The sequence below is a fragment of the Gopherus flavomarginatus genome, chromosome 8 (genome assembly GCF_025201925.1).
Source record: "Gopherus flavomarginatus isolate rGopFla2 chromosome 8, rGopFla2.mat.asm, whole genome shotgun sequence".
In the NCBI taxonomy this organism is placed as follows: Eukaryota; Metazoa; Chordata; order Testudines; family Testudinidae; genus Gopherus; species Gopherus flavomarginatus.
In genome coordinates this window covers 75,579,407-75,596,254 of record NC_066624.1, presented here as the reverse complement: position 1 = coordinate 75,596,254, position 16,848 = coordinate 75,579,407, and positions in this window count along the sequence as shown.

Below are 16,848 nucleotides of genomic sequence, written 5' to 3'. Positions count from 1 at the left end.
CCCCATAAGGGTTCCCACACTGATAAAGTAACTCATGGTGAAGGGCACATTTCTCTCTTACTGTGAATAATCTTACTCCAAAGAGTTAAATGAAAGTTCTTGTCACTGTAGAGACTTCCATTTCTCTTTCCAGATTATGTGGTGTAAGCGTGTATTTGTCTCTCTCCTGCACTGAGGAAGAAGTGGAAAACTAGGGGGAAATACACACAAGGAAAAACAGCAGCAAGTTATAATGTCACACAAATGAGATTTCCTATATTACTTGTCACAAATGTCTTTACACCTGTTAGCTAATTCTGAGCTAACTTCTACCTAAGTTAGACAAACCCTTAGACAGTAGTAAAAATCATTAATCAATGTTGACGAAGCAGTAAAAACAACATTATAAGCTGCCAACAGAATTAGAGAAACACATTTTGAAGACTAATCACTGGATAACTGACACACTTAACCTGTTCAAATGTCACACCTAATGGAGACTGCAAGCACATTCATAATAGTTAACAGGTCCGAATTAACTTTTGCTTGCAAAAATTTTCTGCTATGTAGCCTTTTATTCACTTCAGGTCAGATCTAAATCTTACAGAAGTTAATAGGAGTCTTTCCATTTACTGTAATGTGCTTTGTATTAAGCCGTACATACCACTTCACTAAATCTGATACAAATGTTTAATATTTTCTACTCTGTTAATTTTTAAAAGCAATTTATGAAACAGAAGTGGATATAAAACAATGGAATTTATCCTATCAGCCCTGTAATTAGGTTACTTTTCATGCTTTTGTTTACACTAGGGTCTGTTATGTAAGAAGATTTGACTGTATTTAAAAATGTAAAAATAAGATGTTTATTTATCGGTCTCTGTGTAATTTCCATTAAACTGTGTGGATGTTGATCAAAGAGAAAACATTATTCTAATTGTTCTTTAGAAAAAACTGCTTTTAAAAATGTTTGGTTTAAAAACAACCCCAGTACTTGCTGGGCCAGATCCTCGGCTATTTTAAATCAGTGTAACTTCATTGACTTCAGTCAGTGAGCTGTGCTGATTTATAGTTGAAGGTTTTATTATTTAAATTGTGTGCTAATCTCCCAAAGTAGTAGGTGGCCGGTGGTATGTGTTCTCTTTTCTGGGGACAGAAGTAACAAGAATAGAGTTTTGGGCTCTCTATACACTTCAAAGCTTGGCATCTGGTTTGAATAGGCTCTTCTAACTGTTCTAACTGTGTCCCTAGCCTCTCTTTGCCAGAAGCTGGGAATGAGCGACAGAGGATGGCTCACTTGATGATTACCTGTTCTGTTCATTCCCTCTGGGGGCACCTGGCATTGGCCACTGTCGAAAGATAAGATACTGGGCTAGATGGACCTTTGGTTTGACCCAGTAGGGCCATTCTTATGTTCTTAGTGCTAAGGAGTCAGCTGTGGCTTTTAAGTTTCATCCTGCGGTGAGGGCTGTGAGAGTCACACTGTCCTGTTCCAGCCCCCAGCATTTCCTAAAAACATTGTGTTTGAGGTAAAAAGTGTCGCCAGGAGTGCTGAGAGGCTCACACGGAGGTAGTCATTTCTACACCTTTTAACAGGGTACAGGTTGCAATCACCTTATGTATGCTCAGCTCCAGCTGCATGGTACAGAAGGAGGGTCCATAGCCCAGTTCCTCCTCCTCTGCATTTTACAGCAACCTCAAAACCAGCATGCTTTCCTGGTCTTTGCTCAGGACTGGCAGAATAGTTCAGACCTGTGCAATGGCAGAAGAGGAGCAAGTGCCCTCTCCTCATTCCCTGTGCAATGACTCAGTAACAATATAGCTATAACTAGATTGTTAACTACAACAAGTATCTACCATCCTTCTTGCTGAACATGCATGAGAAAAGGAAGTAGTATTTTCAAATAACCAGTATCAAAACTAATGGATGGATATTATAAATAGACATTTCTTGCACATTCAGCACTTAACCAGCTCTCCTTCGTACAGTGTAGCAGGAACTATTTTCAGTTACAGAACCAGTGTGATTAGTGCATCCAACCTACGGGTGGGCCTGGTATGGGCAAGAACCCCAGCTATGCTTGCAACCCAAGAGCATTTCTGTTGGCAAGACCCCAAATTTAAATCACTCTAGTTCTAGTAAACATTTTCACTAAAGTTCCTAACTAATACTGCTGATTTATTACATTTTCCCCTCATGAATGTGTGAAAAACAAACAAAAAATTGAATAAAATTTGAAACTCTGAAGAGTAATGGACAAAGTTCCAGCATCTCTCTAGCATTCAGTGATTTCCCTAGTGGTCTCTGAGGTCACTTTGGGTGGCATGTTTTAAGTTTATGGCAAGTCTTCTGCTGGCAGTCAGGTTTTTAATTTCATATTGCAACTCAGTTCAATGTACAGTGGGGCTGCTTTATCATGTAAACCTCTGTTAAGAACACTGTATGTTGTTACTGTTAAAAATATGTTGCTTGTGGATAAATAATGTATAGGATTCCTGTATAAATGTCCGTGTAGCTTGAGGTGTTGAAAATGTGGTCCAGTTTGTCAAAAACACAGCTGCTTTCCTTGGGATTTCAGAAGGCTCATAATAAATAGATTTTTTTTTATGACCTTGTGAGAACACCCTGAGGAAAACATCTGCATTATGGTAGAACCCAAGAAATCTCAGATGAGATTGAACTATTGTAATTTAAATAAGAGTGCTATTTTCAGGCATATATATATATATATGTTACACAGGCAAATACGATGGCAAATATTTCCAAGCTGGTGGGGACTAAAATACTAGCACTCAAAGGTTCTGATTGTCAGTGTCAATAATTAAGCTTCACCTTTTGATACGGTTCCAAGATCAATATTTGTCAATGTGCTCTGATAATTAAACAGTAGTTGTTTGTGCTATAAGGGACAAATCCTCTGTCCAGCACCCAAATCCAAGTAAGCAGCCTGGATGTGGACAGATATAAGATGTTGTGAGGTTGGTGGAATTACCTGTTCATTGCTCCACAGGCCTGTATGTCTTCCTCCATTTGTTTACTCATTCTTCTCTCCTTCGATGGCACAAGAGGGGAGGATCCATGCAGATGTATCCCACCTCTCCTCAGCCCACCAGTGTCCCACAGAAGAGTTTCGACAGTGCGTGAGATTGGGAAAGATGCTCCCTCATTTCTTTTGCTTCCCTCAGTCTTCCCCTCAGCCTAGCCAGTTCTGCAACCAATGCAATCTCCATGCCAACAGAGTATGGCTGGATCTGGCTCTTGGGGCAGAATGAACCTCCAAAACTGAAAATTGTCCAGCATTCCTCCCCTCCCTCCAGTCTCATTTGTCACTCTCCAAATTAGGTGCATTTTTATAACAAACCATTGACCATAGAAATGTAGGTTCAATCATGCAAATGTTTATGCATAGACTGTCTGCAGCTGAGTAGATGGCTGCAGTGGCTTACTCTACAGTGGTGCAAACCCAACCCCTGAAACACTCTCCAAGGTATTCTTTTTCAGAAGATGTCTTTTCCTATGCTCCCTTCCAAGGTTTTACAACAGGAGGACCAGGCCCACTGTTTTCTCTAGATGCCTAATTAAATCTCTCTCCTGGAATCACAGAGAGGCACTACTGGTGACTGGTTAATAAAACAGGGGACTAAGAATTAAGAGTTGTAGGCTTTCTTTCCCACCTCTACACTGACTTTTCCTGCACTCTTGGCAAAGCCAGTACCTCTGTTTAGTCATTTGTAGAAATGAGCATGATAATATTTAACAATTTTCACAAGGGACTTGTGAACCTTAGTGGGCTACAAGGTGCCGATTAATCTCTATTCAACAGTATATGAACCCGAATAGAACAGGAGTCATTGAGTCTGATCCTCCAAATTCATATTCAAGTGAGATTCCCCATAGTCTTGATGTTGGCTAGTTGCATGAAGACCAATTCAGGTGATTAAAGATTTGCAGGATGGGGCAATATGGTGCTTAGTTTGTAAAGTGCTTGGAGATTCTTGGATGGAGATTGCTGCAGAAGGAAAAAAGTATTCTATGCAATGAGGAATTATTTTCCCATGGTTTTGAATGGTATGGGGTTTGGCAGGTAGCATATTACCTGACAGATATTATGCCTCTATTTATAAATCTACAGGCTCTCTGTGGGCACAGGATGAAGAATGATGAAGAACAATGAAATCATTTCTTCTTAACCAGGTCCTAAAACATATCTGACAGGAGCATGATGCAGTAATTGCAAGCTATCTACAAGATAAAGATTAAGCAAGAAATAAAATTAATGTTGATTATTTTATTTATTTGCAACCTATTGAATTAATTTACAGTCAGCAGAAGAACTAAATGGTTTTAGGTCTCTTCGCCATGGCAAGCATTAAGCTATTCAAAAACATCTACCCTGAGTCTGCCCATTAGGAGTGAGCCAGCAGTAAATCAGCTTGCACCATTATTAAATATGGCATTATATGGGTCTGTTGTGCTGAGGTGTTAATTTAATCAGTCTGCTACAGAACTTGGCTCCAGCTAGCATATATTTGGCAGGTACATCTGTAGCTGCTTGTGGGTGAAAGTTCCATGACCTAAACTGCTAACATAAGTTACTGTAATTCACAAGCTGACAGTCTTTTCTTTCTCAATAAACTCTACGGCCATGCTTCTTTTTGTTAAGAAAAAGTGAGTACACCACACTTCCACTGGAGGTTACATGTGCCTTACTTGAAAGTGAGACTCCGGAGACAGGCCCTCAAAGAGGGGAAAATCTTAACTAAGAGTGTTTTATTTTTCTCTTTGACCCTGGCTAAATACAAGATAAGACACATTCAATATCCCAGTTGTGCTAAGCTACCCAAGCATAATTTTCACATTGCAAATTATTATTTATTATAGCTGAGATCAGGGTCTCATTCTGCTAGGCACTGTACATAACATGCACATAGTGAGAGACAGTTTCTGTCCCAGAGAGCTTGCAATGTAAATAGACTAGACAGACAAAGAGTGCAAATAGAGGCAAAAAGTAGTGAAGTGACTTATCCCGGATCACACAGCTGGTTAGTAGAAGAGCCAGGAATAGAACCCAGAGACGAGATGATTCTGTGCTGTGTCTCTAAGAGGGCATGGGGGGCAATACAGAAATCACAGTCCAGGGAAAGGGAAGTGCTAGAAAGACTTTAAATCACCTTTGCACACTCCCAATCCTGGAATGCTTTGGGAACTGCAGAGGCCCCCAGTGTAATTCAGACAGTCCTAAGGGCTGCCTTATGGGCCACAGTGCTGTATGGAATCTCTGATATGTTGGGCCTGGCCCAACCCCCAACAAATATCTTATGTAGGGCTTGCAAGCAGATCCTTAGGGTATATCTACCCTGAACTAAAAGACCTGAGATATGACTGCAGCTGGCCCGGTTCAGCTGACTCAGGCGGTGGGGGCTAACAGTTGCTGTGTAGACATTCGAGCTTGAGGTGGAGCCTGAGCTCTTGGACCCTTCACCTCATGGTGTCCCAGAGCTGGGGCTCCAGCCCAAGCCCAAATGTCTACACAACAGTTAAACAGCCCCAGGATCCTAAATCAACCGACTTAGGCCATCTGTGGGTGTTTAATTGCTGTGTAGACGTACTCTTAGAGGACAACCTTACTCCTGTTTTCCAGAGTGTATGTGCTGTGGGAATCCTTCTTTGGCTAGATCTGGGGATTTTAGGGTCACTTCTATTATGCAGCATCAAGGCTCTGGAGCAACTGTGAGAATCTTACTTCAGGTATTCTCAGTCCTGGTGCAAGGCTGTTTGAATTAGATCACATTGCCTTTTGATTTCTACTACTCACCAGCTAGTGGAGACATACTGATCAGAAATGGCTTCATAAAGGTTAATCTTAAGGGAAACAATACAAACAGGTTTTATTTATTAGGCCAAGGTGTTTGTGCGGTTTTGTGCCTTTTTTTTGGCAGTGTCTTGATGTAATCAGATACTCTGAGGTGGTGGCTGTGGCAGTATTTTGATCAGAATTCAAACTAAGAGGCCTGGCTTTATTTTATTTCAAATATTTATTTCAAGCCACTTCATTTGGCTAAAAGTATGTTTATACAAGAAGTCAACACTATCAAGATGCACAAACTCAATATGAACAGCAACATATGGGATAATAAAATTACATACTACAAGAGTAAGAGAAAGTTCTGCCTAATCATCTCTTGCCATGCTAGTGAGTTTGGCATAGCTTAGTGTTAAAGAACAGAAGAAAACAAGGAGATGGGAAAGAAAAGATTCTTTTATTGCTATGCTATTGGTCTGCTTTCTGAATGTACTATACGTAGGATTCTAGCACTTCCTGTCATAACTACAGTTCATCACTCACTATGGTCATGATCCTGAAAAGCACTTAACACATGTGTAACTTTGGTCACATGAGTGAAGATCTCCCTCGCTTAATTCAAATCCATTTCTCAAACCCCAGGCTTTTTTCTGCAACAATCTTCAACCATAATCCTTCTAAATCAAAGAGATGATTAAAAACATCTGCACAGCTGGACCTTTAACCTGAAAGGTAACAGGCCAAGTCCTCAGCTGGTGTAAATCAATGTAGCTCCATTCAGTTCAATTGCCAGAAAGCCTGCAAGAAAAGTTCTTTTCATGCTATTTCTGGCTCAGACCAGAGCAGAAGTGCCAGAAACCTCATGAGAGAGCCTGTTGTCACAAGGTTTCTAGTTCAAACTGAAGAGGTTCAGAAGGATCAGACAGCTCCAGGATCAGAGGAGCCACCTTTGAACCCCTTCCTGAGCTGCATTGAATGCTCGTTGGCCATACCCCAAGAAGAGGCCCTATCTATTTTTGGTAAAACCCTGTAGCTAATTTAATTTCTAATAGTAATATGTCCTATTACTGCACTTTCCCCCCTAGGATATCAGGTTCTTTACAAACATTAATTAAGATATCACAGTTCCCCGGGGATGTAGATAAAATGAGAACTATACTCATTTTAAAGACAGTTACACTGAGGCAGAGAGAGGTTAATTGATTTACTCATAGTTCACTGCCTGGACAATGACTTTGGTAACCTGAGGAAAATGCTTTTAGGGAAGAAAGAAAATAAAGATACCAAAGAGGATTCAGCCAGAGAGCACCGGGAAGAGAGCAAAGCAGTGATGAGGCATTAGTGACTCCACTTCAGTGAGTCCCTCAAGTAGGATTGGCCTAGTGCTAGACCCAGAGCAAGATTCTGACGTGCAAGCAGAAAGCCCCTCTGGGCTTTGCCAAGCTGAAGTCAGTGTTTTCAGTCAACAAGGTTACTCATTTTGTTTACTGAGAAGTAGGAGCCAGGATCTCTCGCTCTTTCTGTCCCCATAAAAAAACTCAACATAATTCTATTGCAAATACCAGAAAGAGTACTCAGTGAAGCATAGTGTGCTAGGCAATGGAGTGCATCATTCGGCTGGCAGAGGCTGGAGGCAATTTATCTGCATAGGACAGCAGGCAGAATGTCTCTAGGACACTGGAAGAGTACACTCCCCACTATCCCTTTACTACACCTTTAGAAATGAAGTAGCTTTTACTCATCTCAGGACTATCTTATGTGCAGGGTGTGGGAGGGCATGGCCATGTCTTGTGCCTCTGGTGGCCATTCTAGTACCCCCCACACACACACTTGTTCTTGGAGATTTCAGCATTATGACTGCCTCTTTCACTGGAGTGTTGGGTGGTAGGGAATCCACATGTAGGAACCATAATTTTGCTCATCATTGTGAAATATTTCAGCACTGCAAATAGCATAAACCACTGAGCTGTTTGTGCATGCTGGCATCTCATTTAAAAAGAAACTAAACAGAGAACACATCCTTGGAAGAAACCAGCATCAAGGCCAAACCTACCACTACCAATGAAGTCCATGAAAACCATTTTAGTCAAGCCAAAGACTTAGCATATGCTATCCAAGCAGATGTGAACACCACTTTTGCTTCTCTGGCTACATGTGCTGCTAAACTCACAACTTATATTTCCTCTAAGGCCTTGACGTAGCCAATGGAATTTGATGCCACATTCCAGGGTTAGCTTGATATTGATTATAGCAACACATTATCATTTTCTTTCTTTACATGTCTGCTATTTTTAAACTCAATATGTTATGATCAAGACCTAAATGGTAGATGTCTGAGAATCAGTGCACAGCCCTACAAGCAGGTGCTGTATAAACAGAACTATAGTATGCACAGCACTGAGAATAGGATGATGTGTACTTCAATGCTTTCACCTCTGTAAATTCTAGTTGGGATTTTAAATTCAGTCCCCCTTAAGCTACTGTTCCATTTAAAGAAACACTCTTTGAAGATGAAGTAATTAGAACAAAACTTTAAACCAGTTTGCCAGCTTTCAGAATTATGGTGAAACTTCCTGAGCAATTAAAAACAATGGGATTTTTGCTTGAGTAAAGCATTCAGGATTTGTCCTTTTCAGTCTAAAAATTCTAAGGTTTGAATCCACCAGTTTCAGTTGCAGAGTTCTTGTAACATTAATTGCAGCTACAATGATGGCCTGTTTTATGGCTTGTAAAGGTATGAATTAGAGAACCTGTTCTGATTTGGGCAGGTACAAGATAGTAAAACAAGGAAAGATGTATGACTAGTTAAGACATAGAGTATATTTGACACAAGTGCTCATGCAGAAAATTCAACAACAGCCAGATCTACATTCTGCTCACATCAGCCTGTGATAGAGCCGAAATGATTTAGAGTAGTAGCCATGTTAGTCTGTATCAGCAAAAACAATGAGGGATCCTTGTGGCACCTTAGAGACTAAGAAATTTATTTGGGCATAAGCTTTTGTGGACTAAAACCCACTTCATCAGATGCATGGGGTGAAAAATACAGTAAGCAGAATATATTTACAGCACATGAAAAGATGGGAGTTGCTGTACCAAGTGGGGGGGTCAGTGCTAGCGAGGCCAATTCAATTAAGTTGGAAGTAACCTATTCTAAACAGTTGACAAGAAGGGGTGAATATCAAGAGAGGGAAAATTACTTTTGTATTGCTAACGAGGACAATGCAATCAAGGTGGATCTCGGCCATTTCCAGCAGTTAACAAGAAGGTGTGAGTATTAGCAGAGGGAAAATCACTTTTTGTAGTGACCCATCCACTCTCAGTCTTTATTCAGGCCTGATTTCATGGTGTCCAGTTTGCAAATTAATTCCAGTTCTGCAGTTTCTCTGTTGAAGTCTGTTTTTGAAGTTTTTTTGTTGAAGAATTGCCACTTTTAAGTCTGCTATTGAGTGTCCAGGGAGATTGAAGTGCTCTCCCACTGGTTTTTGAATGTTATGATTCCTGATGTCAGATTTGTGTCCATTTATTCTTTTGTGTAGAGACTGTCCGGTTTGGCCAATGTACATGGCAGAGGGGCATTGCTGGCTCATGATGGCATATATCACATTGGCAGATGTGCAGCTGAATGAGCGCCTGATGTGGTTACAGCCTATGATGGTGTCCCTTGAATAGAGATGGCAGCGGGGTTGGTTGCAGGGATTGGTTCCTGGGTTGGTGTTTTTGTTGTGTGATGTGTAGTTGCTGGTGTGTATTTTCTTCAGGTTAGGAGGCTGTCTGTGAGCGAGGACTTGCCAGTCTCCCAAGGTCTGAGAGAGTAAGGGATTGTCCTTCAGGAAAGAACATAAGAATGGCCATACTGAGTCAGACCAAAGGTTCATCCAGCCAAGTATCCCATCTACCAACAGTGACCAAAGTCAGGTGTCCCAGATGAAGTGAACCTAACAGGTAATGATCAAGTGACCTCTCTCCTATCATCCATCTCCACACTCTGACAAACAGAGGCTAGGGACACCATTCTTTATCCATCCTGGTTGATAGCCATTAATGGACTGAACCTCCATGAATTTATCTAGTTCCTTTTAAACCCTGTCATAGTCCTAGCCTTCACAACTTCCTCAGGGTAGGAGTTCCACAGGTTGGCTGTGCGAAGATCTTCCTTTTATTTGTTTTAAACCTGCTGCCCATTAATTTCATTTGATGACCCCTAGTTCTTATATTATGGGAACAAGTAAATAACTTTTTTTCCTTATTCACCACTCATGATTTTATATACCTCTATCATATCCCCCCTTAGCCTCCTCTTTTCCAAGCTGAAAAGTCTTTAATCTCTCCTCAGATGGAACCCATTCCAAACCCCTAACCATTTTAATTGCCCTTCCCTAAAGCCAGTATATCTTTTTTGAGATGAGGACACCACATCTGTACGCAGTATTCAAGATGTGAGCATACCAGGGATTTATATAAAGGCAATAAGATAATCTCTGTCTTATTTTCTATCCCTTTTTTAATGATTCCTAACATCCTGTTTGCTTTTTTGACTGCGCTGCACACTGTGTGGATGTCTTCAGAGAACTATTCACGATGACTCCAAGATCTCTTCCCTGATTAGTTGTAGCTAAATTAGCCCCCATCATATTGTATGTATAGTTGGGGTTATTTTTTCCAATGTGCATTACTTTACATTTATCCACATTAAATTTCATTTGCCTTTTTGTTGCCCAATCACTTAGTTTTATGAGATCTTTTTGAAGTTCTTCACAGTCTGCTTTGGTTCTAACTATCTTGAGCAGTTTAGTATCATCTGCAAACTTGGCCACCTGACTGTTTACCCCTTTCTCCAGATCATTTATGAATAAGTTCAATAGGATTGGTCCTAGGACTGACCCTTGGGGAATACCACTAATTATCCTCTCCATTCTGAAAATTTACCATTTATTCCAACCCGTTGTTCCTTGTCTTTTAACCATTTCTCAATCCATGAAAGGATCTTCCCTCTTATTCAATGACAACTTAATTTACACAAGAGCCTTTTGTGAGGGACCTTGTTAAAGGCTTTCTGGAAATCTAAGTACACTATGTCCACTGGATCCCCCTTGCCCACATATTTGTTGACCCCTTCAAAGAACTCTAATAGATTAGTAAGACATGATTTTCCTTTACAGAAACCATGTTGACTTTTGTCCAACAATTTATGTTCTTCTATGTGTCTGACAATTTTATTCTTTACTATTGTTTCAACTAATTTGCCCGGTACTGATGTTAGACATACCAATCTGTAATTGCCAGGATCACCTCTAGATCCCTTTTAAAATATTGGCGTATATTAGCTATCTTCCTGTCATTGGGTTCAGAAGCTGATTTAAAGGATAGGTTACTAACCATAGTTAATAGTTCGGCAATTTCACACTTGAGTTCTTTCAGAACTCTTGGATGACTGCCATCTGGTCCCAGTGTCTTTTTATTGTTAAGTTTATCAATTAATTTCAAAACCTCTTCTAGTGACACTTCAATCTGTGACAATTCCTCAGATTTGCCACCTACAAAGGACAGCTGAGGTTTGGGAATCTCCCGAACATCCTCAGCTGTGAAGACTGAAGCAAAACATTCGTTTAGTTTCTCTGCAATGACTTTATTGTCTTTAAGTGCTCCTTTTGTTTCTCGGTTGTAGATCCTTGATGATGCTCTGGAGAGGTTTTAGTTGGGGGCTGTAGGTGATGGCTACTGGAGTTCTGTTACTTTCTTTGTTGGGCCTGTCCTGTAGTAGGTGACTTCTGGGTACCCTTCTGGCTCTGTCAATCTGTTTCTTCACTTCACCAGCTGGGTATTGTAGTTTTAAGAATGCTTGATAGAGATCCTGTAGGAGTTTGTCTCTATCTGAGGGATTGGAACAAATGCGGTTGTATCTTAGAGCTTGGCTGCACACAATGGATCATGTGATGTGGTCTGGATGAAAGCCGGAGTCATGTAGGTAAGTATAGCGGTCAGTAGGTTTCCTGTATAGGGTCATGTTTATATGACTGAAATGTTTTGTTTTGCTTAGGTTGAAACATTTCTTTGAACGTTATTTACTCAATTTTTATGTTACATTCAACATTATGAGTTTTATATTAAAATAATGTATTATTTTTATTTTAGTTTTGTATTATTTTATACATTGATAATTGGTTTTGAAATTGGTATTTCATTGGTACTTATTGGGGTGGTAATTGGTATGCACTGGTAATAATTTATTTTTGTAATTTCTATAAGAAAAAAATAAAAATGTATAAAAAATAATTTTAGTTATTCTAAAAATTACTTTAGGACATTACCAATTAGTAAACCAATTCCCAGTTATAATACCAATTACCAATTTAAAATTAAAATAAAATACAACAGGCAAGCTAGGCAGCCACGGTTCCATTCACCTGGGGATCCAGGCAGACAACTCAGTGAACTGGCCACCCAGGGAGTCTGGCAGCTGGGTAGTCACTCACTGTCTGGCAAGTGGACTGGCAGGAGAGCAGGTAGCCTGCCTGCCTGGTTTCTACCAAAAGTATTGAAAGCACTGATATGTTCCCTCAAAATGTTTTGATTTCTTTGTTCCTCTAGAGTTTGGTGAAAATTTTCTAATCTGTGAAAAGCAAAGGGAAGGATTTGGTAGATGCTCTGTTGCCCTTCGTATGCGTGGATTCATCACAATACCTTATTCTGCACTTTTTTTTTAGCTGCCTGTGCTGCTTTCCACAGCTCCAATTGGCCAGGAATGGCAGACCATGGCCACTGGGAGCTGTGGGCGGCCATGCAAATGTAAACAAACTGTCTGGCGGCCTGCCAGCCGATTACCCCCAAAGGGTCATGTGTGGCCTATGGGCCACGGGTTTTCATAGATTCATAGATTCTAGGACTGGAAGGGATGTCGAGAGGTCATCGAGTCCAGTCCCCTGCCCTCATGGCAGGACCAAATACCATCTAGACCATGCCGGATAGACATCTATCTAACCTACTCTTAAATATCTCCAAAGATGGAGATTCCACAATGTCCCGAGGTAATTTATTCCAGTGTTTAACTACCCTGACAGTTAGGAACTTTTTCCTAATGTCCAACCTAAACCTCCTTTGCTGCAGTTTAAGCCCATTGCTTCTTGTTCTATCCTTAGAGGCTAAGGTGAACAAGTTTTTTCCCTCCTCCTTATGACACCCTTTTAGATACCTGAAAACTGGTATCATGTCCCATCTCAGTCTTCTCTTTTCCAAACTAAACAAACCCAATTCTTTCAGCCTTTCTTCATAGGTCATGTTCTCAAGACCTTTGTTGCTCTTCTGTGGACTCTCTCCAATTTCTCCACATCTTTCTTGAAATGCAGTGCCCAGAACTGGACACAATACTCCAGTTAAGGCCTTACCAGCACAGAGTAGAGAGGAAGAATGACTTCTCATGTCTTGCTCACAACACACCTGTTAATGCATTCCAGAATCAAGTTTGCTTATTTTGGCAACAGCATCACACTGTTGACTCATATTTAGCTTGTGGTCCACTATGACCCCTAGATCCCTTTCTGCTGGACTCCTTCCTAGACAGTTTCTTCCCATTCTTTATGTGTGAAACTGACTGTTCCTTCCTAGAGTGGAGCACTTTGCATTTGTCTTTGATAAACTTCATCCTGTTTACCTCTGATCATTTCTCCAATTTGTCCAGATCATTTTGAATTATGACCTTATCCTCCAAAGCAGTTGCAATCCCTCTCAGTTTGGTATCATCTGCAAACTTAGTAAGTGTACTTTCTATGCCCATATCTAAGTCGTTTATGAAGATATTGAACAGAGCCAGTCCCAAAACAGACCCCTGCGGAACCCCACTTGTTATACCTTTCCATCAGGATTGGGAACCATTAATAACTACTCTCTGAGTACGGTTATCCAGCCAGTTATGTACCTGGTTACCCCCCACTGATTTACACTGTGCAACTTATCTTTTCAAGTAAGGCCCCATCCAATTCACAAAGGGAGTATTTATAGAATTGGGTGGAACTTTCAAAAAAATCCAAACGTGTTGTAGGAGCAGAAGTCTCTTTGGCTTTCAATAGTACTCAAGCTCCTATATCACTTAGGCACTTTTGAAAATCTGATTCTGTAGTTGTAGTTGGATCAAGCCCCAGAAAGAAAAGGACGAAACAAACAAAGAAACCAATCCTCAGAATGTGGACAATTGAATGAACTTCACAGGAAGTCCCTAAATCAACATATTCCTCAGATCTATATTTCTACTGACCATTCCCATGGCTTTTGTATTATTAATGTCTTTACAAAATTTAGAGACAGCGAGTGTAAATTGGCAAATCCTCACTTCTAGAAGTGCTGGCATACAGTTCAGCCTCTAACGGGTAGTATGCCATAACCCTGGGGTCTAGCAGACCCAGATGCTTATCAGAGATTCTGAAACTTCGGCATTGGCTGACACAAAAGAACTGGCTTCAGTAACAATCAACACTTTGGCTAAGGCAAAAGAAGCAATCCTATTTTGAGGACTGACATGGGACTTAGGCCAAGTTCTGGTTGGCTACAGATGAGTGAGTTTCATCCATTACGAATTTTGTGCAATATTTAGTTGTCAAGGCTCCTGTGTATTTTTAAATGTAAAGAAAGTGTAATAAATCAATAATTATTAAATACAGCTCTAGCTTGATAGAAAACCCTGGGAGGTGGATCTGGCCACTTTTACTCATGGGACAGGGAGTAGTGGCTCAGCAAAGTTTCCTCTCCCCTTTGCATTGTGGCAATATGGGCAGCCCAGGCATGAGTGCAAAGGGGCACATTATTCCCCCCTTCTTCTCTCACCTGGATGTGCAGGCCTGCTCCTGAATGAGCCCGTCACGACTAGGAAGTTGCTACTCTGAATAAAGGTGGCACAATTTCATTTTGAATAAACAAATGAAGCTGGGGCAGTACAACAGATATGGTACCATGAATTCACTCTGAGGAGTTGACATCAGGCAGCCTATGCAGTAACCAGGAATAGAGTGTAAAGTAATTGCTTCAATTCTCTTAATGAGTTCTGTTCTTCATTCATTTGTCTCTTCAGTACACCTTGCTTTTTCTGCCTATAAGTAGATGTTACACAATTCAGATATTCAGTATATCCACACATTCTTATTGGTCATTAATGCAGTAATCCAGATGCATCATATGGATATTTTTATGTAGGCTAGGCAAAATTCATTTTTTAAATAATTTCGACCAATAATATTTATTTTAAAGCATTTTTATTGTTGACATACATTTTCACAATTGTGAAAAATTATGAATTTTAAGCTATTTTTAATTTTTATTGGTTTACATTTTCACAGTGTGGGAAATTATGTGGAGTTTAGACAACGGGTGGGGTGTGTCAGACAATATAATTTAACGATACTGAGTTTCCAAAAGTTAAAGCTTTATAATGATTAAAACACAAAATTGTCAACATCATATGTCAAAATACACAAAGTATCTATACTAAAAATTGAACTCTGATATATTCTCAAGCAACATTTTTCTTACGTCTACTATCTGTAAATTTTTATTATTATCAATGGAAATATTGTTTTGTGTGTCTGTGTGGGTGTGGTGAAACTGAAGTTTACTCACACTTACCAGTAAAAATCTATTCCTTCCAAATCAATTTTTATGATAGAAAGAGACATTTTTCTTGGCTTTACACAAATATTTCATTATAAACACATCTTGTGATGATAAACTGGTCACAAATAGATCTCTCTACATTTATCAAGAAAAATAATCATTTTTTTTAGGCAAACTCTATAAACTCTGTGCTTAAAAGGAATTACTAAGTTAAGCACTCTACATTAATGCTTAAGAAAGGATTAATATAGTTAACACATGCTTTTAAAAAGGCAAGGACAACATAATGAACTACTTAATAAATTGCAATTTGCTTGACCTAGGAATACACTGACCAGGAAGTTTCAAGGGATTGTGGGAACACATTGGTTCTTCCTCCGAAAGGTGTGCTAGGAGACAGAGGGGTTAAAGTGTAAAAATTCACGCTTTTTCTTCTAAGTACTGGATGGTCCAAGGGAAACCCATTCAGCTCTCAAGGCCCCTTTTCAGGTTAGAACAGGAAAAAAAAAGATGTTTCATTTTAATTCTTTTCATGCTGTCATAATTTATGGGAAAGACTATAATGCAAGTTCAGGGTCAGTGATCAGAAATGTAGACATGAGTTATGGTCTCAGCTTTTACCCTGGCTGGCCCTAATTTAACATGGCCTAGCAGTCACATCCTCCCAAGCACTTAACTTTTAACCATCCACCTTAAAAGTCACAGCAATTAGTAATATAAAAAAGAAAAAGAAGAAGGGGAAAAAAAAAGAGAATGACTACATTCTTGAAACATCTGGGGAACAGGAGAGGCCTCTACTCAAAAATATTTACAGACAGTGGGATGCCTAAAACTGGAAGGAATAAAAAAATATGGGTTTCATTTATATAAAAATAAACTTAACAAAACAAATTTTGCAGCATTAACAAAAACTCTTTCATACCACGAATCTTCCAGTTTCTCCTAACTTTAAATTGTCAGCCCACTTGTAGGGACAAATGTTTACGAAAGCCTTTATTTGATTAACAAAAATGATTTTTGAAATTCATTTTCATTAATCCAGAAATCTACCATTATTAGGACTAGGAAAGTTAGGTCTAGGAAAGACAATTAGATCATCAAGACCAGTTCCGTGCAAACATAGAATTTATCCCTACAGTATATTAATCTAGTCTAGCTTTAACTACTTCAGGACTTCCACTACTTTCCTGAATATATTATTCCACAGTTCGGTAGATCTGATTTTTTCCCGAGACAATCTCCCTTCATTTTCCATTTCTTAGTTTAAACCCATTACTCTTACTGTAGCTTTATTCCCACATGCCACACTAATAATTCCTCTCCTTCCTTGGTACTCACACCCTTTGAATATTGGTAGACTGTTACCCTGCTGCTCTTCTCCTGATAGAGAGGGAGTTATCATATCTGTGATTCCTTTTGAGCACGCACTCCCCAAATTGCATTCATCATTTTTATAATCATAGTC